Genomic DNA, 13,046 nt, shown 5'->3' with positions numbered 1-13,046 from the left:
TTGACAGGCTGCCACAGTCTCTCCATCTTTCTTTCCACTCTTGCCCATCCAAACGCTCATACACACTCCTGCTTTCAGCAAAAGTCTCCAAAGATGTTTCTAACTTCCATAATTCACTGAGTGGTCAAGACTTCAGTAACTGAATGCAAAAGGGTACTATGGGCCCAAAAGATTAGCTCAAGTAACTGTCAGTTTAAAATTTCCAAAGTCTCAGGCCCTCTCTGGTGGCGCAGCGGGTTAAAGCACAGCACTAAGAAGCTTAAGCCACTTCCGCATGAGTTCTATTCCCACCTGCCCCGGAGGTGACCACATGGCGAGGCAGACCTCTCCTGACCCCGCCCACTGCTCCCCTCAGCAGTGTATTTCATTGATCTGCCTGTTCTGCTCCCCACTCTGTCCCTGGTGAATCCTCTCACCCTCCACATCTCTGGCCTGTACTCCAGTTCCATATGAATAAGTAAATAAATCTTTAAAAAAAAAAAATTTCCAGAGTCTCAACCAAGCTTCTGCCAAGAATCTTGAAATTTAAGAATTGAGCTCTTCCATTTCTTCCACCTTCCATGAAGACCTTCTCAGATCCCACGTAAGGCACTAATTCTTGTTTTTCCATCATTGTGTGTTTAGAGCTCATATTCCCAGAAGATACCTAATAATTTATACCCACACTTTTTTCCCCACACAAAATCCTGGGGAAGGTTCTACACCTTGGGCACAGGGAAATCTGCCTAAGATCTCAGATAAGCATACCCACTGTTTCCAAGGGGAAATGATGTGAATAGAAAGGAAGGAAAGACTCAGATGTGATCAGAAGAAAATAGTCCAGCTGACCAGATAAAAACCACATAAAAGGCGGCATGTGTGTCCCTGGCCTTATTCCTACCCCCCACCTCCATCCCACCCCCACTACCACAAAGAGTGTCTCAGACAGTTCTTACTTCATTTCATCCTACCAATTAGGATAGTGATTATCACCCTCTCAAAGCCGAGGGCTCTGCAGCTCAGAGGTGAAAAGTCATACTCCAGATCATACCTTTTGGCGCAGAGCCTTTTAATTCCAATCCCCCTTTCTTCCCAATATTAAATACTACCTTGCACTATTTCTGAGAACTTTGATATTCTCATTCTATTGTTCTAGGATGACAGAACATTGTCATAATATTTGTAGCATTGGCATTCAAGAATGGTTCTACTCTCTGCCCAGAACACAGATCATTCACACACCCAATATCCACAGACCTTAACAAAACGAAATGAGGCTAGGAAACCAGCATAAAGCGGTAAGTTCACTCTTCTACAAGGGCTGAAATCAAATCACAGACAACTCCAATAAACAATCAGCCAGTTCTCTTTCATTGGCAATTCCAAATTAGCCCACCAGAGGCAAGAACTTCTCCCCAGAACTTCACCTGATAACGTTTCCCGAGTTCACTTAAAAATTAGCCCAGAAAGGACACTGCACAGACAGGCAGTCTGAGCACTGCTACCTGTCACTAGCAGTGCTGAACCAAGCGTGGATAACCTTTAATACCGGCAAGCAGAGGACCGGCTCCAGACAACCAGTTCAAACCACCGTGCTTCCTTTCAGAAGCCACAGGAGGTGCCAGCCCCTACTAGGGGGAGGTGGTGGCGGCAAGAAACAACTTTTGGCTCACAACTTCCTACGGTACTAACAAGTTTTTACAACAGTTACAGTTCTTGCCCTGCCCGCAGTGGCAGCTAAGCGACTGAGGAAGCGGACCTTCTCAGGCTGGAGGCCCGAAAGGGCAGGAAGTGGAAGCAGAGGCCATTAGTGGGAAAAGGGAAGGAGCAGTGAAAAGGGAGAGGCTGGGGCGCCGCCCCCATTTCCCCAGCCCCAAGCAGGACTGGGAGCCCTGGAGGCTTTCTCCATTGACCTCCTGGGGCCAGGCGGGGCTCTGCCCCCGCGTCGCCCTCCTCCCGCCTCAGGGTGAGACGTTTAGGGCTGCTGGTCACAGCCCTGCGCGGAAATCGCGGGGGAAGGATTTCAGCCACCATGCGCACCCCATTTTCCTAGTCCGTGCCCCACCCCGTCGGGAGGAGGCCCTGCTGGGCGCCGGACACCCTTACCTGGGACCGTCCCGAGCCGCCCTGGCCGTCCACACCGGGTCCGCAGCTCTTAAACCCGCCCCGCCCTCTCCTTCGCCTCCTCCTGGGGCCGGACCCCAGCCGTCCCCCGCCGATTTGTCATTGAGCAGCCCTGGCTCGCTTCCCCACCCCCCGAGCGCGCTCCCGGCGTCGTCTAGGCAACCCCACTTCTCAGGAGCGCGCCCTCCTGTCCACTCCCGCCTACCTCCTAGGGGCCAGGCCTAGCTGGAACGTTTCAGCCAATCCCAAGATGAGCTTCCAAGCCTCGGCCGACCAGGGAAGAGGCTTCGCCAATGAGGAGCCGCTTCAGAGGGTAGGGGCGGGGTCAGCACGCCTGCCCCGCCTACCCCCATTTCCTCCTTCTCTGCCCGCCGGCCGCGCAGCGCGTGACGGCTGCTGCAGTGGAGCCTTTGGATGGTCTGGGGACGCTGGGCGTGGGCGGACGGAGGTGAATTTAGGCCACGGCGTGACCAAAGTAGTGGGCGGAAAAGGGAAGGACAGACCTGATATATAGAAACCAAGGAAAATTACGTTGCTGGGAAATGTACTTTGAGCGCGGGTGTCTAAAGGTCCAGGAAGCTTTTAGGACATCAGCCAAGGCTCCCGCCGTGAGCTCACCGCCTGCCACCAGGACTTGCTTAGTATTTAATTATATCGCATTAACAGTAATAGAGTTACTTGACCAGTGCCTAGCAAATAACGAACGAGGCCACAGCCTAAGGCGCAATCTTAGCCCTAGGCGTAGCTCTGAGTCAGAAAGTGCAACGGTAAGCTCTGGTCCAAGGGATTTCTCCCACGAATGTGCCCCAGCAGACTTCCCGGAACCTTGTAATTTTCTATTCAAAAAAGGTCATTCTCTGAAATTCCCCCCTTCACTAGAGTCGTTTCCTTCCTTGACCTCCACCTCCTTAGGATTTGTGGCTGCACTAATCCCTACCCAAACCTCGTGACCTAGCATATTATCGCAATTAATTGTCTAAATGTCCGCCTCTATACTCTCCAGGGAAGGAAACTACCTCTTATTGGAGATCCACCACAGCTAGCGCTGTGTAATTAATTCTTTCCTTGTTAATAATTATACATTAGGATACCTGTGTATTATATGACAGGCTTTGGGTCTTGATGATACTGCTATATACAAGCAATTAACAAGTCCAGATTCTCCACCAACAGCTGTATCAAGCACAGCTTTACCTTAGTCCTAAGTAACAGGCTTTAAAAAAACATGTAACCAGACTATTCTAGTGTCTACTATCTTAAGTATCCTGCTTTTACTTTTATTATCCACATTAAAGTTTCTAACTGCATGCTAATTAGACAGAAATCCTGCTAGGTACTCTAAGGGAGAAGGCATAAGAGAGTTCTCAAAAAGGAAGCTCTCTGGTATTTATAACCTAGAAGGAAATTCAAACCCAAATCTTCTACGGAGTAATGATTAAATGCATGGTTCTGGCAAAGCAAGATGTTCAAAGCAAGCAAATGTTCAAAGGAAGGGCCTCTCTGGGTCTTGGTTTTCCCAGCTGCATTGCCTCTACATTGTAGGTGTAAAGATTTAAATGATCTTACATGTAAAGCTTGCAGTCTAATGCTAGGAATAAGGTGATGTGATTGCCATCAGAGGCCAGACCAAATGTACACTCAAGCGTATTTTAACCAAGTCAGGGGCAGCATTTCCTCCCATTCTAGCTGGTATAAAGAATCGCTGTGGTGCTACCATTTTATCAAAAGCAAGTTTAGACAAGCAAGTTGCCCCAAGCAGGCTGCCCACGTGAAATTGAGTAGTTCGGGGAACAGTGTCAAGGGCATGGACAGACCAGGATTTTTCTGTCTCCTTTCCCCTCACCCCCTTCAGTTACAAGAGCTGCCCTACAGTGTTCACCCACATTCTTTAGAATAGTAGGAGAATGTTATGCAGGGCACCCTGGGCATTTTTAGAAATGCTATACTCCTTCTCTCCCATCCACTAGCCCACACATCCCCATTCCTAGTACTCTGAAGGATTCTACTGAAACTACACCAGTAGCATCTTCTATTCAGCTTCTCTTCATGCCAAGCCCTAGGCTGGATGTGGTAGATTCAGAGTAAATGTGAATGGCAGAGCCCCTTGGAAGGGCTGGCTGACAGGCGGGCACCAGTGGCGTGGGCCAAACATCTCATACTGTGCGACAAAGTCTGGGTATGAGGGGGTGCCCCTGAAAAGTCAGGGAACCCGAAGATGGCTCTTACTGGATCTCTTTGTTTTCTTTTGGCCATTTCTGTATTTGCAACCATTTTTGCATTTGGATGCATTTGATAAAGTAAAAATTGATTTTACACTTGGTTGTAAAAGCAATTGGCTATTCTGTAAAGTTAATACAGCAAAATTAGACAGTGCTAAAAACATACTGTGATAACATGTTCCTGTCTAAACCAATAATTCAAACTCCCGCATTCCACTATCTTCCAAATGAACACATTAAATTAAGCTCCAGCGGAAAAAACTTTGGGAACCAAAAAGCTTAAGCCTTTGTTGTTCGGCCTTCAACTCTCCTCTCTCTCTTAATGTTAGAACTGAGTACAGTAAACTTTTTCATTCCTTACCCTGGCCTTGTTTTAAACTTTTTTTTAGGATGCTTTAATAAAAATGAGGATCCTTAGAAATTGGTAATAAAAGAAGCTTTCCTTTTGTTTTGCTAACCTTTTATCATAATATAAATAGATATGTTAGTTATAACTATATAAATTAATTTGCCTGCTTTGTCATTAGTAAATTGTTTGCCCAGCTGCAAAAAATGATAATAGTAATAACATTTTGCTTGTTAGCAGTGTTTTCCTTAAAAAATGATAAGTGGCCCTCCCTGGTGGCGCAGCAGGTTAAAGCACAGCACTAAGAAGCTGAAACCACTTCCACATGAGTTTGAACCCCGCCTGCCCCGGAGGTGACCACATGGCGCTGCAGACCTCTCCTGACCCACCTGCTGCTGCCCTCAGCAGTGTATTTCGTCGATCTGCCTGTTCTGCTCCCCACTCTGTCTCTGGTGAAGTCTTTCACCACCCCTGAGTCTCTGGCCTATACCCCAGTTCTGTATGCACAAATAAATAAATCTTTTTTAAAAAATGGTAAGTGTTATAGACTTGGCTAAGATCAAAAGACTTCAAACTGTTCTTAGGAATATGTGATACCAGTTTGTTTGTTTGTTTGTTTGTTTGTTTCTCAATGCATGTGCTGATATAATCCCTCAGCTTAAAAACATAAAAATAAAAAAGAACTGCTGAGACTCGCAGCAGATGACATTTGCACTTGACTGAGTGTTTGTGTCCCTCATTCACCTTCATCACCGACACCATCATTTCCTGCAGGAACCTCTGTCACCCCAATTGTTGGAGCTGTTCTCCGGCACACCAGGCAGAGGTGTCCCGCCAGGGGAAGCAGCCTCAACTGCTTCTGAGATTGCTCCTGTCAAGTCTGAGGGGGTTGCTGGTCAGATGAGCTGCGCTGCTTCTGCAGGAACTCACTCCCAGGATAGCCTTGGTCTGACAGCTGCAGCAGCAGGCCCCACCAAGATCCTGTCAGCTCCCTCCAACCTACTGTAACAGTAGACACTTCCTCCCTACATTCTCGACACTCCCTCCTTCAAAAGTATTTAATAAGTAAAATGTGAGTCTTTAGTGCTATCTGACAACTATTTCCACTTCTCATAGCTCAGCCTGCTCTGACTGATACAGGCCGCAGCACTGACCAACTCAGGCAAGAGGACAGACAAGAAAACAATAAACAAATAAGCAACTCTTTGACTTCCATTGTGCCACTGTAAATTACCTTAGTCAAACAAAGTTCTCTATTAGGAGGTGACATTTAACGTAGGAACTGAGGACAAAAGAAATCAATCTTGGAAAAAATTGGGAGTGAGGGAAAGGAAAAGAAAATACTTTAGGAAGAGGAATAAGCATGTGCAGATTCCTAAGGCAGAACAAAGCTTGGTGATTTTTTTTTTTAAGATTTATTTATTTGTACATACAGAACTGGGGTACAGGCCAGAGGCTCAGGGGCGGTGAGAGAATTCACAAGGGACAGAGTGGGGAGCAGAATAGGCAGATCTACGAAGTACACTGCTGAGGGGAGCAGCGGGAAGGTCAGGAGAGGTCTGCCACGCCATGTGGGTCACCTCCGGGGCAGGCGGGAATCAAACTCATGTGGAAGTGGCTTTAGCTTCTCAGTGCAGTGCTTTAACCCGCTGTACCACCAGGGCCTTTTTTTTTTTTTAATTGAGATAACATTGGTTTAACCCTTTATGAGATTGAAGATTGTACCTGCTCAAATATATGTACTGCTCAAAAAGCACAATAGTTCTTTACCCTAGAACACTGGGTCCCTGCCCCCATTGTTCCCAAAGTCTCCCTCTCTAGTAGCCTTAATTCCTCAGTCATATTTCTAGGGCTTGGTAAATGTTGGTGCTTCTGAGAGTAGACAGAAGGCCTACATGGAATGCCATGATCAGGAAGAAAGTGGGGCCACCCAGGGTGGAGAAGGAGATGGAGACCAGATTATGTAGGAGCTTCCAGGTTATAAGGAGATTGGAATGTTTTGCAAGTGTGATGAGAAGCTGCTGAGGACATTCAAGCCAGGAGGCTAATAGGCTTTGTTCTAACCTTTAAGAAGTTCGCTCTGGATGCTGTGTCGGGAAGGGGCTGTAAGGAGCAGATGTGAGAATGAAGATTAGGTTGTTCTGGAGCCCTAGAAAAGTGAGGCCTATGGGTACAGAGGTAATCTGCCCTCAATTAACAGGAGATTCAGGGGGATTTGGCACTGGGAAGTGGCATGAGGGCAGAAGATTCAATCAGGAGAGTCCCTCCACCAAGTCCCAGAGTTAGAGGGGGAAAGGTTGCAAGTTGGGACTCCCAGAGGCCCTGTGGGCAAGGAAGGAAAGGGGAGAACGTTGAGTGGACACTTGAACAGTTTCCTAAGATATCAACCAGCATTAGAGACTGGCTCCCATGAGCTGGCAGGATTATATAAATAGATGATATTATTAGAAAGAGTCTGACAAGTTCTGGCATCCCTGTGGGCATATGCCCACTCCTTCCTGGGCATTTGTGTCATCCAGTGGATCAAAATCTGAGGTCCCTTGAAGCTAGGGAACATAATTATGAGAGCACCTGAGATCTTTATTCCCACTACTGGAGCACAGAGATTTCTCTCTCCCAGGACAAGGTTCAACCTCCTCAGGAGCCAGCGGAGGGGGATACACCATTGGATTCCTCCTCCAAGGTCTGGGTAACATCCATGAGCCTTTCTTTCCTTGCAGACTTGTGCTGGCAGCTTTCAAGAAAAACCCTTGGCAACTACATGTTCCCAAACATATTCAAAATCTTAACTTTACTGCTCAATTTAGTTATTGCGACTGTAAAAGACTAACTGGGGAGTTTAAAAACCACTTTTTGCTACATGGTTCAGTGAGAGCTTTCTCTTTCCAAATTACCATCCTTTTATGTGGTGTCTATAGCTCCAGCCAACCAACAGGAGCTATTCCTGGGAATTTCTCTCCTGGAAAGGCAGCTAGAGAATGGGCTTTCCTCTTCCAAAAGAAATTAATCTACTTGGGGAACACATTCGGAAAAAAGTTACTCATTCCTACTTTAAATTATTGAATTGGTCTCTCCCTGGTGGTGCAACAGGCTCAAGCACCACCTTATGAAGCTCTCCAAAGTCACTGCAGCACGAGTTTGATCCCCAATCCCTGAGGTGACCCACATGGCGCGGCAGACCTCTCCTGACCCGCCCGCTACTGCCCTCAGCAGTGTACTTCATCAATCTGCCTGTTCTGCTCCCCACTCTGTCTCTGGTGAAGCCTCTCACAGCCCCTGCACCGCTGTCCTATACCCCAGTTCTGTAAGCATAAATAAATAAATCTCTTTTAAAATTAGTTATTGAATTAACTGGACTTACCTTTCAGCCATCATAACTTACAAAGAGCTATCTCCCCAAAATTAACTCTTATTGAATTAACTAGACTTACCTTTCTGCCATTATAATTTGTGAAGAGTTATCACCCCAAAATTAACTCATCTGTCTTGCCATTAAGTATGACTTCATCATTATAGTTAATCCAGGATCTATGTCAGCTCTCTGCTTCACTGTACTGCCTGTTTCCTGAAATCTTCAGTGTAAGCAAATGCCACAGATTTGGTTCTGACTTCCAGGTAACCAGATAAAAGGCCCTGCAGGGTGACAGCTGCAGAGTACTTGATTTTGAGATAAAACAAGGTTGAGTGTCTAAATTCTGTACTAACTTTTCTGCAAAGTGAAATATTATTCACAATCTCCAGGAAGCTGGTCCTGTCAAACAGCATGAAAATCTCCTGTGATCCCTCCTCTTTTCCCAAGCTACCATGCGCTACTGCAGCCTTGCAAGTCTTCCTTCCTGGACACTGCTTGACCTTGAGGGCCTGGACTCAGCCACAGAGGCTTCTCCGCCTCTCGGTGACTCCATTGTCCCTCAGATACCAGAACTCCCAAGGATCTACTTGCAACCACCTGCCCTTCCCTAAGGAGCTTCATTAACACTTGCCTCTCCCTCATCCAGGACTGGGGAGGACACCCACCGAACTATGTCCAGGTCCCCAGCCAGGTGTTATCCTCACCTGCAGGTGCTTAGACCCCCAGAGTCTAAACAGCTCCATGCAGATAGACAGACACAGAAAGAGGACATGAAAACTCGAGTTAGTAAGAGGGATGAGGAAAGAAATGATGTTGGCTGAATGCCTACTTGGTGCCTCACAAGGTTCAACTCTTCTAGTTTGCTCCCCACCCCCCACCCCTGCTCCCAGCAGCCCCACTTTATCACTATCCCTCACTTTACATGTAGATGAGTGCACCCAGGACTAGGCCCCCAGAATTGGGAGTCAAAACCAGGCTCACTCTTAAGCACAGCCTTGATGTGCTCTGCTCTTAACCTTTTCCAGAAAGCCAGAAAATCCCTTCAGGTCTCCCAGGGTCCAGGGTCCCTAGGTCCTTTGGTCACCTTTACACCTGCTTCTAGAAGCTGCTTCTAACTCCCAGGACAGGACTGGGGCTGCACTGCAGAGAGAAATGCTCCTCAGCCTTCCTCAAGCCCTTCTCCTACTGCATCTCCCAAGACTGAGTCTCTGCCATCCCATTTCTGGCCCAACAGCTGCAAGGACTAGGACCCCAAGGGACTGGCACTGGTTCCTCATCTAACCCTACCCTAACCCTCCCACTCCAAATGCCAAACTCCTCCCTGGTGATAGTTATATTAGCAATGTTTTTTTTTTTAAAACGGTTTGGTTTTTTTTTTTTTAAGATTTATTTTATTTGTACATACAGAACTGGGGTACAGGCCAGAGGCTCAGGGGCAGTGAGAGGCTTCACCAGAGACAGAGTGGGGAGCAGAACAGCCAGACTGACGAAGTACACTGCTGAGGGGAGCAGCGGGCGGGTCAGGAAAAGTCTGCCGCGCCATGTGGTCACCTCCAGGGGAGGCGGGAATCGAACTCATGCGGAAGTGGCTTTAGCTTCTCAGTGCTGTGCTTTAACCCGCTGCGCCACCAGGGAGGGCCCTAGTTTGTTTTTTATAGAGAGCTTCATCTCTTTCCTGAACCTATCTGCTCTGAGCGCAGGGCAAGGCCACCGGGTGAAAAGGTCTAAGAAATGCAGGGATAAGAAACGAGAGTCAGGAAAGAAAACAAAACTGAAATCTGCTGATATCAACCCCTAGTTTAGTGGTCTCCTGAAGGAAGACCACCAAAATATTAAAATGCATGTCTCTAGGTGGGGGGAGAGAGGTAAAAGGGATGAATACCTTTTCTGGGATACATTTCTCCATAAAGTTTTAATTAATTTTTTACAATGACTAAGAAGGAACTTGGCAAACAGGAGAAAAAGTAAGGTGAGTGAGGTTAGTGTGGCCTCCAGGGTGGACAAACAATATTCTCTACCAGTGCACAGAGGAGAGACCCTCATGGGAAGCTCCCTAAAGATGGATGGCTGGGGTCACACCCCAGAAGGGGGAGGGTGCACACAAATCCTCCTTGTACAACCTGTGCTGTGGACAGCCCTGGCAGGCAAGGCCTAATCTCAGGAAACTCTCCAGATGATTGTGCAGACCCAGATGAAGAATGTCTGCAGCCCCAAAGCTTGATAGGAAGGACCAAAGGTTGGGTCCCTGCTCTCTACTGCTTCTGTCCTGTGCCTGCCTGCTGTCCTCAAACAGATAGGAGCGGCCCAGAGTGCAGAAACTCCCAAGGCAGGTGAACTCTTGACTGAGACCTGCAGACTGCATCTACCCCTCTGCTCCGCACTTCAAGCCGGCATCTCGCCAAATCCTATACAGAGCACTTGACATCATCTCAACATCCTTAATTTCTGCACAATCTAAGAGAGAGGTGTGAATTCCTATTCACAGATAGGTCAGTTAGGTTGAGAGGCAAATCAGCCTTAAAGCAGATATGTCTGACAACAAAATCTACACTCTTTATCCATGTTTCTACTGCTTTTTCTACCCACAGAAGCAAGACTCTGTGACCTTAGCCAAATCACCTTCCCTCTCTGAGCCTTGGTTTTCTCTGTACAGTGGCAGACATTCTCAAGTCTGTACTGAGCATCTGCTGTGGTCAGGAGCTCTGCCAGGCACCAGCTGTTGGGAAGAATGGAGAGGTGGTGGGTGGGTAAATGGACATGTGGGTGGAGGGATAGGTAAGGAGGGGGTAGATGGAAGGATGGAATTATACCTATGGTGAATGAACCCAGGGTCTCCAAACTTTTCTACCTCTCTGACTCTATACAGTCATCTCAAAGAACCAGTCCTCTCTGATCAGTCCATACATCTCACAACCACGTTACTTCCTTGCATTCTTCTGTTTTCTTGTGTGTATGAAGGCCTCAATTAAAATACTAGGGACCCAATTCTACATCACAGAACCACATATTAGAATAAGCTCTTACCCAGAACATAAAGGTGACTTAAGTCTTTATGCCAACTTTCTAGCTAAGGCTTCTTGAGCAAGATATGTCACATCTTTGAACTTCACTTCCCTGTTTGCGAGGAGAGTCATCTCACAGAGGTCTTATGAAAGGTATGAAATAACAGTGTGAGGACTTGGTTGATTGTGGCCTGCTGGAGTCCCTTGGGCAACATCCTTTATTTTGTTTTCAGCTCATTTTTTTTTGTTATTATTTTGAATTGTGGTAAAATATGTGTATTATAAATTCACATCTCAACCATTTTAAGTGTATACAGTTCAGAGGCATTAAGTACATTCACAGTGTTTTTGTCCACATCCTATTCACCACCCATCTCTAGATCTGTTTCATCTTGCAAAACTGAAACTGTGTGCCCAATAACTAACTTTCCCCAGCCCCTGGCAACTACCCTTCCACTTTCTGTCTCCATGGATTTGCCTATTCTCAGAGCCTCATGTATGTGAACTCACAATATTTATCTCCTTGTCGCTATCTTATTTCACTGAATACAACAGCCTCAAGTTCATCCATGTTGTAGCAGGTGGCAGAATTTCCTCCTTTTTCAAGGCCAAATAATATTCCTTTGTATATCTGCCCATTTTGTTTGTCCTTTCATCCATCTAAGAACACTTGGATTGCTTTCCAACTTTGGCCTAATGTTTCTATGAACATGCGTATACAAATATCTCTTGAGATTCTACTTTCAATTCCTATGGAAAAAGTCTCAGATGTGAGCTGGCTAGTTCATATTGTAATCCTATTTTTAATTTTGGGACAAACCACCACGCTGCTTTAGAGTGACGACACACCATTTACATTTTACATTATACACACCAATCGTACAGAAAGGTCCCAGTGTCTCATCTTACCAACACTTGCTATTTTCTCATTTTTAATAGCAGTCATCATAAGGGGCATGAGATGGCCATTCCCTCTGTTTCTGAACCCTGCTCTCAGTAGGGACGCCATGGATGTTTGTCCTGTGAACCAGGTTCTTTCTCCTAAACTTCCTCCCCTAAATTTTTGGCTTCTTAGGAAGTAAATAGGCTGTTCCCTTGTACAGCTCTCTAGACTTGTGGCTCTCTGGGATTATTTACAGATAGAGCCAGCACAGGGAAAGGCCAGGCCCCTGGTTCGAGATTCTCACCACAGGTGACAATATCCCCTGTGGCTTTGTCTGCTGGCATATCATTGCAGACACGCCCTCTCTCTCTGATGAAGTCAAAGTCAACTACTTTCCTGTGGCTAGTGAAGATTGTGGTCCTGTAGTTACTGCTTCCTTTCCAGTTTTTGGCATTGACTTTGCATCTGCTCCAAGTTCCCAATGAGAAAGGTCTGCCCTGTCCCCTGGAGCCCTACTCTCATCACCCTAGCCATAAGAGAGCAATAAGCTACCTGAAATCCCACAGCAAGGGCACCATCTCCAAAGTCCCCAGCTCTCACACATGGTGCCTGCATGCCAACCTCTCACTAACTCTGCAACATCTAGGAGAAGTTGCCACCAAGGGAGGCTGGGATATAGAATTGGTAAGCTTCAATGGAAAGAAGGCCTGGAATGATCTAGAACAAAGCTGGGGGTTCAGCCTTGTGTGTACCCTGCAGTCTCCACTGAGAGGGTGCTTTAACATGGCAATAGAGTCACATCGATCTGGATTCCAATCACATTTGCTGTGTGATATCTGCCAAGCCTCTTCACCTCTCTGCACTTCCTTTATCATATGAGGACAATTTCTAGAAGGCTCACTATGTGGCCTTCTAGGGCAACCTGTCCCATTCATAGCACCTAATGAATCACACATTTTTGTTTGTTTGTTTGTTTTAATATATTCTTATCTCTCTCCCTTTTTAAAGAGTTATTTATTTATGCATAGAGAACTGGGGTACAGGCTGGAGGTACAGGGGCAGTGAGAGGATTCACCAGAGGAGCAGAACAGGCTGACTGACGAAATACACTGCTGAGGAGAGCAGTGGGTGGGTCAGGAGA

At 46.6% G+C, this 13,046-nt stretch overlaps 1 protein-coding gene across 3 annotated transcripts in view; it reads right to left on the bottom strand.

The window, feature by feature from the left end:
* Positions 1–13,046, bottom strand: part of RALB (v-ral simian leukemia viral oncogene homolog B) — a 55,325-nt gene that overhangs the window by 40,634 nt on the left and 1,645 nt on the right. The window contains exon 1 of one of the 3 annotated variants that reach the window (XM_012724806.1): positions 2,309–2,327. The exons of 1 other annotated variant lie outside the window; for it this stretch is intronic. The gene's annotated coding sequence lies outside the window, so the exon portion shown is untranslated. Of the gene's footprint in view, positions 1–2,085; positions 2,246–2,308; positions 2,328–13,046 lie in introns of those variants that run through there. One more of the 3 variants, XM_004674724.2, reaches the window with a different exon arrangement.

The sequence above is a fragment of the Condylura cristata genome, unplaced genomic scaffold, assembly GCF_000260355.1.
Source record: "Condylura cristata isolate star-nosed mole 26May11 unplaced genomic scaffold, ConCri1.0 scaffold00002, whole genome shotgun sequence".
NCBI lineage: Eukaryota > Metazoa > Chordata > Mammalia > Eulipotyphla > Talpidae > Condylura > Condylura cristata.
The sequence above is the reverse complement of the archived record's forward strand: the minus strand, read 5'-3'. Positions and strand labels throughout refer to the sequence as shown.